Source organism: Falco rusticolus, chromosome 4, assembly GCF_015220075.1.
Source record: "Falco rusticolus isolate bFalRus1 chromosome 4, bFalRus1.pri, whole genome shotgun sequence".
NCBI classification, from domain to species: domain Eukaryota; kingdom Metazoa; phylum Chordata; class Aves; order Falconiformes; family Falconidae; genus Falco; species Falco rusticolus.
The window spans coordinates 75,716,658-75,730,336 of NC_051190.1; positions in this window are offsets into that span (position 1 = coordinate 75,716,658).

Here is a 13,679-nt window from a genome sequence, read left to right on the forward strand (position 1 = left end):
GCAGATGTGCTCTTAATCCTCCTAAAGTGAACTATGGGATGCATATCCTCAGTCATCCAGGATGGTTTCTCTGGAGCCCTTATGTCTCTTGGTAAAGGCTGAACAGAGTATTTGTCATGGAATCAGACCTTCACCTGGGTTTTCTGTACTTTAAGTCCTTTGATCATACGTCTCATATTTTACTTTAACTGAACCTTTGTGGACTTTCGAAGATAATCATTGCTTTCCATTTTTCATCAGAGCGTGCTACTGGCGTGAGCAATCCTACCTCTCTGCAAACCCCTTGAAATACAGTAAGCCACTTGCCCAGCCTACTGAGAGGCAAACAGATACAGTAGATACCAGACCTAGGCTTTTTTCAAATAACAGTCGTTAAATCTTTTCTACTTCATGTTGATTGCAGGCTTAATTAACCTTCCACTATTCAGATCCAAGAGAGGTGAGAAAACACCCTTAATGCCAAAAAGGAATATAAGTAGTGTTTATTACACCCTTTTTTATGACCAAGATACCATGGCTTCTGTAACACAGGTGTGCAGAAGGCAGCCAATGAACTCTGCCTGGCACTCTTTCCAGCACTGTGTATATGACAGGCTAAGGCAGTATCAGACCATCTCTGTGACAAGAAAGCTGTCTTTATCAGTTTTCAATGAAATTAGTTTCCTGCTTCATCAACACGTAAAGGAGAAAGGACATGCTTTGTTAATGAATCCAGGTGACCCACCCAAATGTCTGAAAACACCAAAACAGAATACATCTTGTATTTAAACACTTTTTTTTTTTTTTAATTGTATTTAAATAATTCCCTTGGAAACATAGGCCTTTGGCTTTTTAGGAAGCACGAGACTGGAGAGTAGGTCAATGCAGTCAGCAGAGAACTGCATTATTGTGATGAAGGTATGAGCTAGGGTCAAATCAACAGTCCTAGCTCTTCTATCATCAATTTTCTCCTACTGCGCCCTTTATCATTACCCATTCCGCAGACTCATCAGAACAAGAAGAGAAATATATGGTCAGGGTGTTCTGCACTGCTGCAAACCCAAACCGCCATTTAACTACTTCCATAAACTTTACCAAAGCCAGAATATAGTCATTCAGAAATTCAGAAGTCTATAAATGGTTCATTTTCTTGATACACATAGTGCCCTTGACAAAACAGTATGCGTAGCATTCAGTATAGAACCCCTCTTACCTTGCCTGAGAAAGCAGCGTAGCTTTTGTCTGAATTAACCTCCTTTGCAAGGTATTTAGAAGTGAGGTGTATTGGACTGATCACAGCACTGTGCACCATCACACATAAGTCTTCTGCTCCTAGCAATAAAAAAACCACAGGGCAATGATTACTCATTATTGTCACACAATGAGACGGACAGAGTCCTGACTGAAACACAGGTCTCTTGCCACTTGGATCCATGCGTAAGTCACTAGGCCACAGTTCCTACAACCAGATTACATGAAAAGTCATGCCTCATTTTCCCCAGAAGTAAAATATGCTACAACACTCTTTCATCCATTACATTGATGTAACTGGAGTGTTGATGTGGCATACGAATATTGATAGCACACTTTGAAAATGTAAAGTACTAGTAAGAAAGAAGAAAAAATGTTAATGGTTTACTGCTTGGTTATATAGCAAGAACAAAAACGTGGAGTAAATCTGCTACAGGCATCTTCCACAGACACGGCACCACAGGAGTCTTCCAAAGCGCAGCCCAGCTCAGTGTAGACAACACAATGAGCCAGTTCTGTGGCACTCTGCAACTTTGCTGAAATGGACCCTAGTGAAGTAATATAGATGCTTACCACAGTTTGACAACATTATGCAGCTAAAATGTTCACTGACAAAAAGACAGTGCTTTATTGTGCTGACTAGAGAAAACGGATTGTTTTGTACAAAATTAGCCTGTGATTCAGGAGATCTGGATTCAGCTGGCAGCTCTACCACAGACTCCCACAGGACCTTCAGCTAGTCAAGTGCTCTTTCCATTCCTTAGCTTCCCATACATAGCTAGTTCAGCAGCAAAGTTACTGGGATTGACAAAGGAATTACTGGTTAAAATTCTACAGTAACTATTGTAGATTGTATATGATTATCAGGGCATAAGTGATAGAAAATCTATGCCTCTCTATCTTCTAAATATAAAGTCTAAGCATCTGTTCAATTTTGCAAAGTTAAACATTTCAGCTGGATCTATTTAACATTTTTTAAGCATCCAACTGTTGTTTTTTTCCCCTTAGCTGCCAATGTTTTGTGATTAGAAAACATTTTATTCTCAAAGCCTTGCCATATTTTCATTGCCATTTTTTTATGAACTGAGCGACAGAGGAGATAAATGAAGGCTCAGCTGTCCATGGTTTAGGAAAAAAGAAAAATGCAGTTAAAAACTTCTTAACAATTGGGCAGAAAAACAGCAAGACAGATGATTAACTAGTTATTACTTACATGAAGTGGTCTTGAAGGATAAATATTTAAGGAAAAAGAAAATATGTCCTCTTTTCCCTCAGTTGGTTTGTTTTCTGAAATAACAATGCTCCCTCCTTCCCATCCCCTTAAAATTTGATATATAACTCTCCAAGTCAATTATGTACATACAGACAATGCCGAGGAAACACTATCTGACAGTTTAGGTATAAGCCACGATGAATATGAAGACAGTGAAGTTACAAAATCATTTAACAGTCATAAAACTACAATTTAAGTTGCATCCTGTTTACTGAACTGCCAGAAATTACCGTATAGCATGTTTCTAACCAAACATTTCTGTGTAGCTATATATTCAATATACTGCTGGACTTTTACATTAGCTACTCACTGTATTTTGTAATTTAATGCTGGTGTTCAGACTGAATGTTACTGTTGCACTCACCCCATCTAGCTGCAAATAGCAGAAAGGCCAGCTAGGCAAAAACTAAGCACTATCCTTACAAAAAGGAATGTAAATCTGATTTAACAAAAAAATATAATTTTTTTTTTTACAGAAATAAAGTTTAAGATACTTTGAGTTGTGATCTTTCAGTATTGATTAATAACCCACTAAGAGTATATTCTGTTGTATTTCACTAAGACAGTTGAAGCACTTCTCCACTTCACAGAAAAAGCTATGCAGAAAAGCATTCTTCAAGATGCACAGTCAAACACTGAGAAATGTAGAAAATAAAATTCTTTAGGGAACTTAATTCAGCCCTTTAGTATGCATGTTTCAAAATTCTAACAGTACAATCCTACGCTATCTTCCCCTATGGAAAAACAAACCAAATACAGATCAACAACCGGTTCATGTCAATTCTCATCTGCTTACACAGCAGCACTCCCCATGTCTTCTGTCTGTCTCAGACTCCTTGTGTACCACACAGTCCTTGCCTCTAGCACACGGAGGAAGGCTCCTTCGCCCATTTTAGTAACTTATTTCTAGAAAATGCTTCTTGCTAAGAAAATTCAACAGAGCTGCCCTTTCTTTTCCCTTCTTGCGTTTGTTCTCACAGCCACACAAAGGGAATGAATTAATACAGAGCAGGGGAGAAAGGAGCAGAGAGCACAGCAGAAGACCTGGGAATGAGCATGGTTAGGACACCTGCAGGAATAGGTCTTGACACGTACAAGCGGCTCAGTAATGGGTGTGCTGGCAGTGAGCTGGGGTACAAAACAACTGTGTACAAACTGGTCATGTATTTATATATTTACTTCTGCCTAGTAAAAGGTTATAAATAGTATGCTGTGCTTTTGTAGCACATTATTGGTGATTTATAGATGGTATAAAGAATACATCATCCACAGTGAAACAAAATTGTGGTGGGGAGACCCATACAAGTGTTTTGACATTTCTCTAGCAGAGATGTTCTCTTGTTTATTTCAAAACTGTGAGAGGAACATGAGATGTCCCAGTAACACTAGCCAATTACTATTTTAGACATTATCTCAGTCATAAAGGGCATAACCCAATCAATAATAATTTGGCCATCTATTGAGCAAATTACAATGTTTGCAACCAGCTTTGAGCAAGTTCTTTCGTCTTTCTAATGAAATCATACGTCGTACTAGTAACTGTCAAAGACAGGATGTGGGCTGGCTCTATTATAGAAAAACCTACACTCTTAAATCCAATGGAAGTTCAAATATCATTACACAGTTACATATTGGAACCAGAACTCTGAGCTTCACTAAGCTGTGCACATTACAAGATACAAAACCTAAAATTTAGTAAAGGGAAAAAGGTGCTTTTTCATTCCTTCATCTTGTGTCATGATAGTGAAAAGCCTCCTTAGGATCCACAAGGGAAGTCTAAGGAGTCTGCTTCAATAACCTTTTAAATTACTACAATTCTGAAGTCTCTCTCTCAGTTTAGTCCTCAGCCTAAGACAACTCAAAGTAAAGCAACTAGTGCATCACCAACATCAGTGTTATTCAAATTAGCAAAAGAAATTCCAAAGACCTAGTTTCTACAGAGGGATTTCAGTTAAGAGACTGTAAATATATAGTTACAAATAACTATTTATTAAATAACAATGGATAATACCAAGGTTTTGTACTTAAAAATTTCCCTTGGTGAAAGAAAAGAGGTAACTTAATGGGCTGCTGTGATGAGAAACCACTGAAAAACTTTTTAAAAGTCTTTCTTGTAAATTAAAGACAGGCCTAAATTTAAGATGGACCTGGTGCTTAACCAGGAGGTATATATGCCATCATGTTTTCAAGAAAAAAAACCAAACAAACAGTCACGGAGAAAGCTGAGTTCAGGGAATCCATTCAAAAACTCAATGGCAGAAAAAGAGCTTGCTGATATTGAGAAAAAGTGGAGACAAACTGTAGAAATCACATCTCAAGAAATTACCTTCAATGTGCTAGTGGGTATAGTCTGGTGGTCTGTACAAGTGAGGGAGAGCAGAGAAGTAGGAAATCAGGGAAAAAGTTTAAGACTATAAACCAGCAACCTGCAATGAGTTCCACATAAAGCCTAGGGAGTGAATAAAACACCCACTTCTGTTCTCACCATTTCAGGAAAGTTTCACCTATAAAATGATTCAAGAGCTGATAATTTTATTATTCATTGAAATTAAAAAAAAAAACCAAAACCTGCAATTAGTTTCATTGTTAATAAGCGTAGTTGCAATACTGAGCCACATTGGCTTACTTACACATACCGTGCCATGAAAGTCAGCTGAGTTGCTCCAATTTGCATCAGGAGTGAATTTGTACTGCTGCTAATGAGCAGGGGTCTGTGACTGCCTCATTTCCCCTCGTGCATGGAAATCTCATAAGACCCTTACTCCCTCAACACCACTAATTTCCGCTTCAAACCAGTCCTGAAAATTCCTTTTTCTACAAGCCTTGTGCTAAACAAATAGTGCATCCTGTATTTCCCCTTTTAAAGGTGGATTTCAGAAGCTTAACAGGAAAATGGAACTTAACAGGAACCACATCTTTTCTCATTAATAAATGTATTAGTTCCTCATCCCATTCTCTCCCTATTGCTTGTTTCCATAACATACTGAGTCATGTTGAGTAAACTGAGGTTGTAAATTTGTTGGGACAGTGGTCCCATTTCTGGGACATACCTGCCCTGTTTTAGGAAGCTATATTAAAAATTAGATTCAGCATGAGTCTATCTAACAAAGTGCATACCCAATCCTCTTACCTAAAGGTGCCATCCCTCCCTGGGAAGTCATGCAGACCTACACAACTCAATTAAATTTGTCAGCAGTGAGCTCCAAGAAGATAAAATAATAGTTTGCAGCTCCTTATACAGCTATAATAGCATTCCAGCTGGTGGCAATTCTCCTGTTCCGGGTTTCTTCCAAGTGAAACAATATTTTTAAAACAAATAATTTAAAGGGAGCATATGGCATATACAAAAATAAATGTCTAGGGCATCAAAAGCCCAAAGCAATTTTTATTTTGACTGCCAAAGAAAGTCTTAAAATTTCTTTTTGGCTTTGCATACAAAAGAACCATTGTGAGGCCTTTAGCAGCACTTTCTCTGTGTCTTCCCCCGTCATCTCAGAAAAATAGCATTAATAATTAAGAGTCTTTTTAAAAACACCATAAACATAGGATTTGTGTGCCAATGTTTCAGTTCTGTTAACATGAAACATTTGGAATTCCTTTTGCCCTCAGACTTTTAGTCATCTGTGGCAGGAGCCAATAAATAGAGCCTCTTGCTTGTTTTGCCCTGGCTGCCAGTACCTCAGCTAATCTGGAACCTTTTTAACCCATTCCTTTGGACAGCAATTTGCAGGCAGGCTCCTTAAGGGAAGTGAGATCTGGATTTCTCCTACTGTTGCAACTGCTTTTTCAAGGATCTGTCTCAGGTAAGGTCTTACCTGGCATCTTATCTTAAACTAGGCTCTTACTGTTTTCTAAGACTTACTTGCAAACAATAAGTTTTCAGATGGCATACAAAATTTGGGTCTTTCCTTAAATTTTCTTTTTATGATTTCAGACTGTCAGGGAAAAGCTTATTGTGCATTCATCTGATTAGAAAACCAGGACATTGCTTTTTACAAGGACTCTACTCTCAACATCTTACAGCAATGGCTATATGCTCAGCAAATCTATTATTTGGTGAAATGGGGATGTGTTGTTTCCTGACAAACTACCGCATCAGGTTTTTTACTTATTAGCATTCTTTCTAATGTGAGAAAGGAAAATTAAATTAAATTATAATTTCCCTTCTGAGGGACTCATTTAAGGACCACTCATGCTTGTCTCTACAGTAAACTGGATCTTTCAGAATAGCTAGACCTATCCAGGATCTTTGGTAGTGGAGGGGATTGGTACTCATATCGCTCATGTCTGCACACTTCCTACATATGAATCCAACACTGAAGGTCTAAATGGACACAGGGACTGAATCATCCTGCTCCTCAAACTTCCTTGTTTGATGGGATGTTTCCTTCCATCCCTTATCAAGCTTCCTTGTTTCAGTCAGTCCAAAAATGTTAGTACAGCACTGGCTGGAATGGGCCTGTGCAGTACTTTGTCTCTATGTTCATAAAGAGCAGACTTTCAGTTAAAAGGTTTGTCTGATCTTGGATAGTTTTAGTAATCGTATTCACCTGTGGACAAGGCCTCTAGCATAATTTACTGGCATCACCTATTAAGAAAACTACTTACTATGAAGAACATGCTCCCTACCGGGAGTCTCTGCAGCCTTAAAAATTGTATAGTACCTATCTGTGATCAGTTCAGACATGACCTCCCACTATGCAGTGTAATGAAGTCAAGTCATTGACATTGTCATAAGATAACGTCGTCTTTTTAATACATCTTACCTCTGTTGCTGGGCCCCCAGAGCATCAGGAATGTAAAAGCTTAGTAAATACTAAATCATCTACAAATAAGAGTAAGTTCTAAGATGAGCCCAGGCCACTATCTAAAGTATACTGAAAGCTAGGACACCTGGTTAACAGAAGCAACCAAATTGCAACAAGCATTTCTGTCTTCATCAGCCTCCCACAGAATGCATAAAACTTGGTTGGATACTGAAGACACCCTCATCTCCGAATTTATCAACATGTTTATAAATTCTACCACAGAGGAAGGAGCAGGATTCTCATTCCTGTTGAGAAAATTTTTTTTGTAAGGAAACTTCTAAAAGTTCATACAGACTACAAATTCTAATGCAATTACCACTTTGGGAGCTCCAACTCTTATCTTTCTCTCAATCCCAGCTCCAAAGTTTTTTTCAGTGAAAGACACAATGGCTCATCTAGACCAAATGTTCACCTTAGCTGTTAGGTCTTTGGCCAGGAACTATGTAGTTCTTCATATTTCAACATATTCGTATTCTGGATGTAATTCTTAGTATGTACATATTCTGTATGTAATTCAAATTTCATCCACTAGGCAATTTATATCCTGTGTGACTTAGGTAATTTGCTTGATTTCATCTGTTCTCTAAGACCTGGAGATACCTTTGCTGCGACACCATCTTTTAACCAATAACTAACAATGTGGTTTTCTTTATTTAGAAGTGACATGTATGCACACAAGGATTATGAAGATGTATAGGAAAGTTCTCAGAACCTCCTCAGCGTTATACAGCCAAGCAGCTGCAAAAAAGCATCTCCTGTATGTTTTAGCTTTTGGCTGAACAGGCTGGGAAGAACCTTTACTGACAATATCTGTATAGATCTTACATAGAAGGACCCTCAAACTTTTGACATCTCTGCTAGTAAAGGTCTAGAACATACCAAACAGTTTGGCAACTCTTACAAACTAGTATGAATTTCTATCTTGCAAGCCAATTATGCCACAGTTCTCCCTAAAGAGTATTTGGTTACTTATCTTTCACAGTAAGAAACACCTCTGTCAAATAGTACATGGAGCTGACAAAAATCTGGCTGATGAACTTCCTTTACAACTCCAGAAAAAAACCGGTGCTATACTCAACTGTTTTCAAGTTGTTTTCTGTAAGAAAGAAATTATTTTTAAAACTAGATAATGTGTAGATGAAACATAACACTTCCCCTTCATGTATAGGCTTTTGCTCTGAATTATCTGAGTCCAGGTATTTTCTTCAAATCTTTTGCTTCAAAAACCATGATAGAAAATTATTTCCCTTCTGAAATCTGTTCTCAGTAGAAAAGAAACACAGCCACTTACCAGGTTTGGCTGGCTTGTTCTGGCCTTCCTGAATGTAATATAGGCAGTTCTGCAATAAAACAAGAGGATTTATACTGGGTTTTAATCCTTCTCCACAATTCTGAGACAAAGTGGGCTTAACAAGCTAGGCCTACATAGATCCTTCTCGTGATTTATGTTGCAGCTTCTTTAACATCCATACAATTCCTGCTCTTTCACCACTTTCTCCCATATCACAGCATTTTTTCCGCAGATGTGCCAGCAACATACTGCCATTCTTTGTTCCAGTCCTTAAAATAACTGTTATCCTAGTAATATTGAAGAGTTTATATCTGAGCTGTCTAGAAGTAGAGAGGAGAGTGAGGAAAGATGTTTGCTTTTCAGAATAATTTTTATTCTGCAGAGGAGGTGCGGTTTTTCCACAGAGAAAGTTCTACAGTGATAAAATTTAGTAGAAGAGAAACATCTGGGAGCATATATCAGGTTGCCTAGGGGCCTGCCTAGTCAGATACTGATAATCTGCAAGGGTGAATCTGGGTAGTTTATTGCAGTGCTTAGCCATTCTCATCCTTCATATCTAATCAAAAATTCTCTTGTTGGCTTCTGTCCTTTCACTCTGAACTTCAGAGGAAAAGTCTGGCTCCATCTTCCTATGATGCCTGTTTAGGGAGCAGAAGAGTGCTATTAATTAGGTTCCGCATATTCTCTTTCCTTCTCCAGGCTAAAGAAATGTAGTGCATTCTTAGCATTTCTTAGCATCTCCTTGCTTGTCAGGTGCACCACTCCCTGAATGTCTCAGTGGTCCTACAACAAACTCTGTTTTATCAACAGCTCAACTTCATTCACAGTCTCAAACACAGTCATATTACCAGGTTGGCTTGAACAGCATTCAGATGACAAAATGAGGCATCTACAGAAATATGTATTTTGACTTTATAATCAAAAGCATCTAATGGGTGATTTTTTCTTATCAAGAAAGGTCATGACTGCTTTGAAACAATCTGTGAACTTCATATTTCATATGTACAGTAATTAGGTGGAATAACATCACATAATAAAATAAAATAACATATTTCCCTAAGGTTTCCACAATCTGATCTACTGCTAACCTTCAAATACAATGAGCTTTACCCTTTCTAGTAACACATGGTCAGTCACTTTTTCCATTTAAGAGCTACTATTGCTGTATCTTTCCTTCATAAAATTTCTGCTTTCACATACACATTAATAAAAAAGAAGTTAGGATTTTTTGATTTATTCTCTTTATTACTTAAATAGAAAGAAAATACATACTTCTTAATGAAAAATTTGGGTTGGGGTGAATTATATACAAACTTGTCATTATTTGTAATGTATCATTTAATTAAATTATAGCTTCTAATAACTAAGCCATCTTTCAAACATCTCTCCAATTATTGTCCTAATGATTTATTCTATTAATTCTCTTCCATTGGTAAAAAGGAAGTAATTACTGTTCTACTCTGGCATGTTTCATTCCAATTTTTACTCCCTATAAATGTGTTACAGTTCTTCCGTTGGCAGTCAGAGAAAGTCTCTATAAAAGCAGCATTTACTGCAGTTTCTCTCAGAGCCAAGTAATACATACGCAGCTTGACATTTTGGAGTATCTGTTTTCAAGCATTGATCTACAGCAGTTATTAAAGCTATTGCTCTTACTATTTTACACTGTCTTAAGAGTGCAGCTTATGTAAACATTTCTTGGTATCTTTTATGTGTTCATCATAAAGAAAAAAAATGGCATTGCATAAAAACCAAATCTTGAAATGGCCAAAAAGTCTTCACGCACTCACTGTAGGTCTCTAAGATCTCCACTTTTTCAGTTACTGAAAAACAACACTAAGAGAACTAAAGCCAGACTCTTTAAACTACTGGAGGGCCTTCTTAACTTAATTACGCACTAATTGCAAATATAGATCACCTTAGATTTTAAAAACGGGTAATTCTATTCATTCCTGAGGGATGTGCATCCATTTTCTCTTGTATCACCTGTCCCTTTAAATAGTAACATCTAGGCAATTTAAAAAAATCCTAATTTTGCATTCTGATTTCCTGCTAAAGAAAAGCCAACCTTCTAATCATAACAGAATTTAAACCAAAGTTAAGACAAAAATGAAACTCAAGTTCTTACTAAAAGACAAATACAACTGCCTCAACATTTCTCCTTTACAGCAGTCAGGATCAAGCCTTCCTGGCACCCTTCCCCCAGGCATTCCTAACAAGAGGAAATAGTAAGAAAAACACAACTGTGGAAGAAAGCTAACAAAGAACAATGCCTTTCTTGTTAACTAGAAATTAACGTTCTATCTAGAAAGTCTAAATATTCAGTAACAAAAGTAAATTTAAAAACCTGCATTTCTGACTAAAGATAGGTGTTTTTAGACCACACACTGCAGCCTAAAAAGGAGGAAACAAAACAACAGAAACTTACTTTTACCAAGACTAAGCAAAAAAGATCCATTGTGTAATCAGAAGACAAGTGCATATATGTATGTATTTGAAGATCTTGTAATTTAGCAGTAGGAAAAAAAAGCATCCGAAAAACAAAATTACTCCTTTTTTATACTTCAGGGGCATCAGGTTACTGGGTTGGGTTTTGGGGTTTTTTGTTATTGTTTTGTTTTTTGACAGGGATCTTCTTAAATTATTTAAGAATTAAGAAGTATTTAAGATCAGACTAGTTTGATCTTCCATGAAGACTTCTGTAGCCTTTAATGAAACTGCCCTCAAGACACTAGGGCAACAGATCCACCTTTCTTACACCTCTGTCAGTCATTCATTACAGTCTGTGCCATTGCTGACTCCATTCAAATCCTCAGCAGAAGCATATCAATACATCTCTAGAGGTCCACTACCTTCACAAATTACAGGCCAACCATCAGAACTTTCTCATGGCCACTTCAGACAATTCCAGTACTAATGTCAAAACATTTGCTTACAGCTGTTTATTTAGGGGGGGGGGGGGGGGGATTAAATTTTTTTCAAAGCAATATAGAATTTTTATATTTTTTTTAATTACAAAATCTGGTCAAGCTATTGTCACACAATAGCTTATGAACAATAGCTATATCTGATTAATCAACGTGTAATGTTTTCAGTTTAGCTTCAAATCTCCTTTTAATTACAGCAAGACTGCCACTTCTGTAAGTTTCAGTTATAATCAAGCTTTTCCAGTTCTCTGATCCAACTGCTTAATGCACCTCTACATAGAATATAAAAGTTTATTGTTACATGTTTAATGTAGATTTCTGGCTGTACAAAATGAACTATTTTATCATTGAAGTTTCTGAATGAAAGAAGAACTTGCAGATAGTCAAGAATAAGTCTATCCACATCTCTTCCAATATAATCAACAGAAGGCAGTTTCTCCTTGATACCTGTAAGATTTCTTTCAGTGTGCTCATTAGATAAGTTCAAAATACCAGCCACACAACAAGGGATAGCAGTTCTCAGATGTTCTGTTTGAAAGATGCCTAGAGAAACTCAGTGCTGTTACTTTCTGCTCTACAGGAGGACTAAGGTATTTCTAAAAATGGCCTTCTTTAAAAAGCCATTTGGTTTTCACTGTGTACAGGTGACTTCATGAAGCAGGTATGTCATCTACCAGTTCTACTCTGCTTGAAAACATTTGTGGTGCTCTGTTTAACTTAAAGATTTTTAGGTATCAACCCAAGAAAGCAAAAAAACAGTATTCTTTTTTCTCCACATTGCTGTTAATACAAGAATGAGGAAAGGACTCTAGGTAAATTTCCAGAATCTTTTTACTTTTTACATCACTCATGATAATATTTTTCCCAATTTTTTCCAAGAAACTCATGGGCTGACCCATGGCTACTGTTAGATTCTGATGGTAATACGTAGATTGCTAGCTCCTTTGATCTTCAGGAATTGCTTCAGGCCCTGCTTGTGATCAGTCTCCTAAGAACACCCAATGGCTCTTGTCTTACTATTCTGACATCCACCCTAATACATGCCAGGTTGCTCTTCATGTGATTCTGCATCACCACTACTCGATTCTCTTCTTTCTGAAACCAGAAAAGGCACCAGTCTGAATACAGCTCCCACTGAACATCTAATAGCTAGAAATTATGTGTGTGTTAGAGAAGCAATACATTCTTTATGTGTGTCGATCATCTGCGGTGGGGATCAGAAGCTGTATATATCCTCATACTGCTTTTCTTGCACGGTTCTTCATCTGGAGGTGAGGAAAAAGAAAAACCATATAACGTAATCAAGCTGAATGAAAAAAGAAAGAATGTATTGAGGCTTTTCCCACACACACATTAGCTACAGATTAAAAAGAGAAAAAAACCTCTAACCAAAATAAGAAAAGGCAAGCAATTATTTAAATAAAACAAATGGCTCAAAATAATTATGTTAGTACTAACCCAAACTCTTAAAAAGTTAAGCTGTACTTCAAACTCAAAAGTACAATATAGGGATGTTTGATCTTGTCACGGAGCCAAATTATGTTACATTACAGTTTCAGAGCATCATTTATAAGAAATGTGAAACAGAATCGCCAGCCCTCAGAGAATGAATCACTAATATGAACTGAATTTTCTGCTAAACTTTCCCAATTCTGCATGCCCTTAGAGTCTCAGAGTACTCAGCTTCACATAGTCCTGAAAGCCAGTATAAATTATGGCAACTAATATGCCATCCAGAATTTCCTATAAATTTTTCCCAACACTCCCCGGCTATGTCTTACATATACTTTCTAAGTAAGAGTTCAAGAAGTCCTGGAAAGACAATATCTAGCTTTTTTTCCACAGCAATCTCATTCCAAAGGAGTTTTTCTCATTAAAATTGAGGTATCACAACATCTGATTCTGGTTCACAGTAACTTTGTTTCATGGTTACAAAGACATTATGTATTATTTTTTTTAAAGAGTCACTATTTTACAAAATCTTACTATGGCAATGAGTTAAAAATTTCCTAAGTTGTAAAATGCACACCTTTTCAGAGTTCCTCTTCACTGTTTTGAAGTAACTTCTAATGTAGAATTTACTATTTGATTTTCAGCATAATGTGTCATTTCTTGGGATTTTAAATAAAGTTGATTGTTTAAAAATCCCA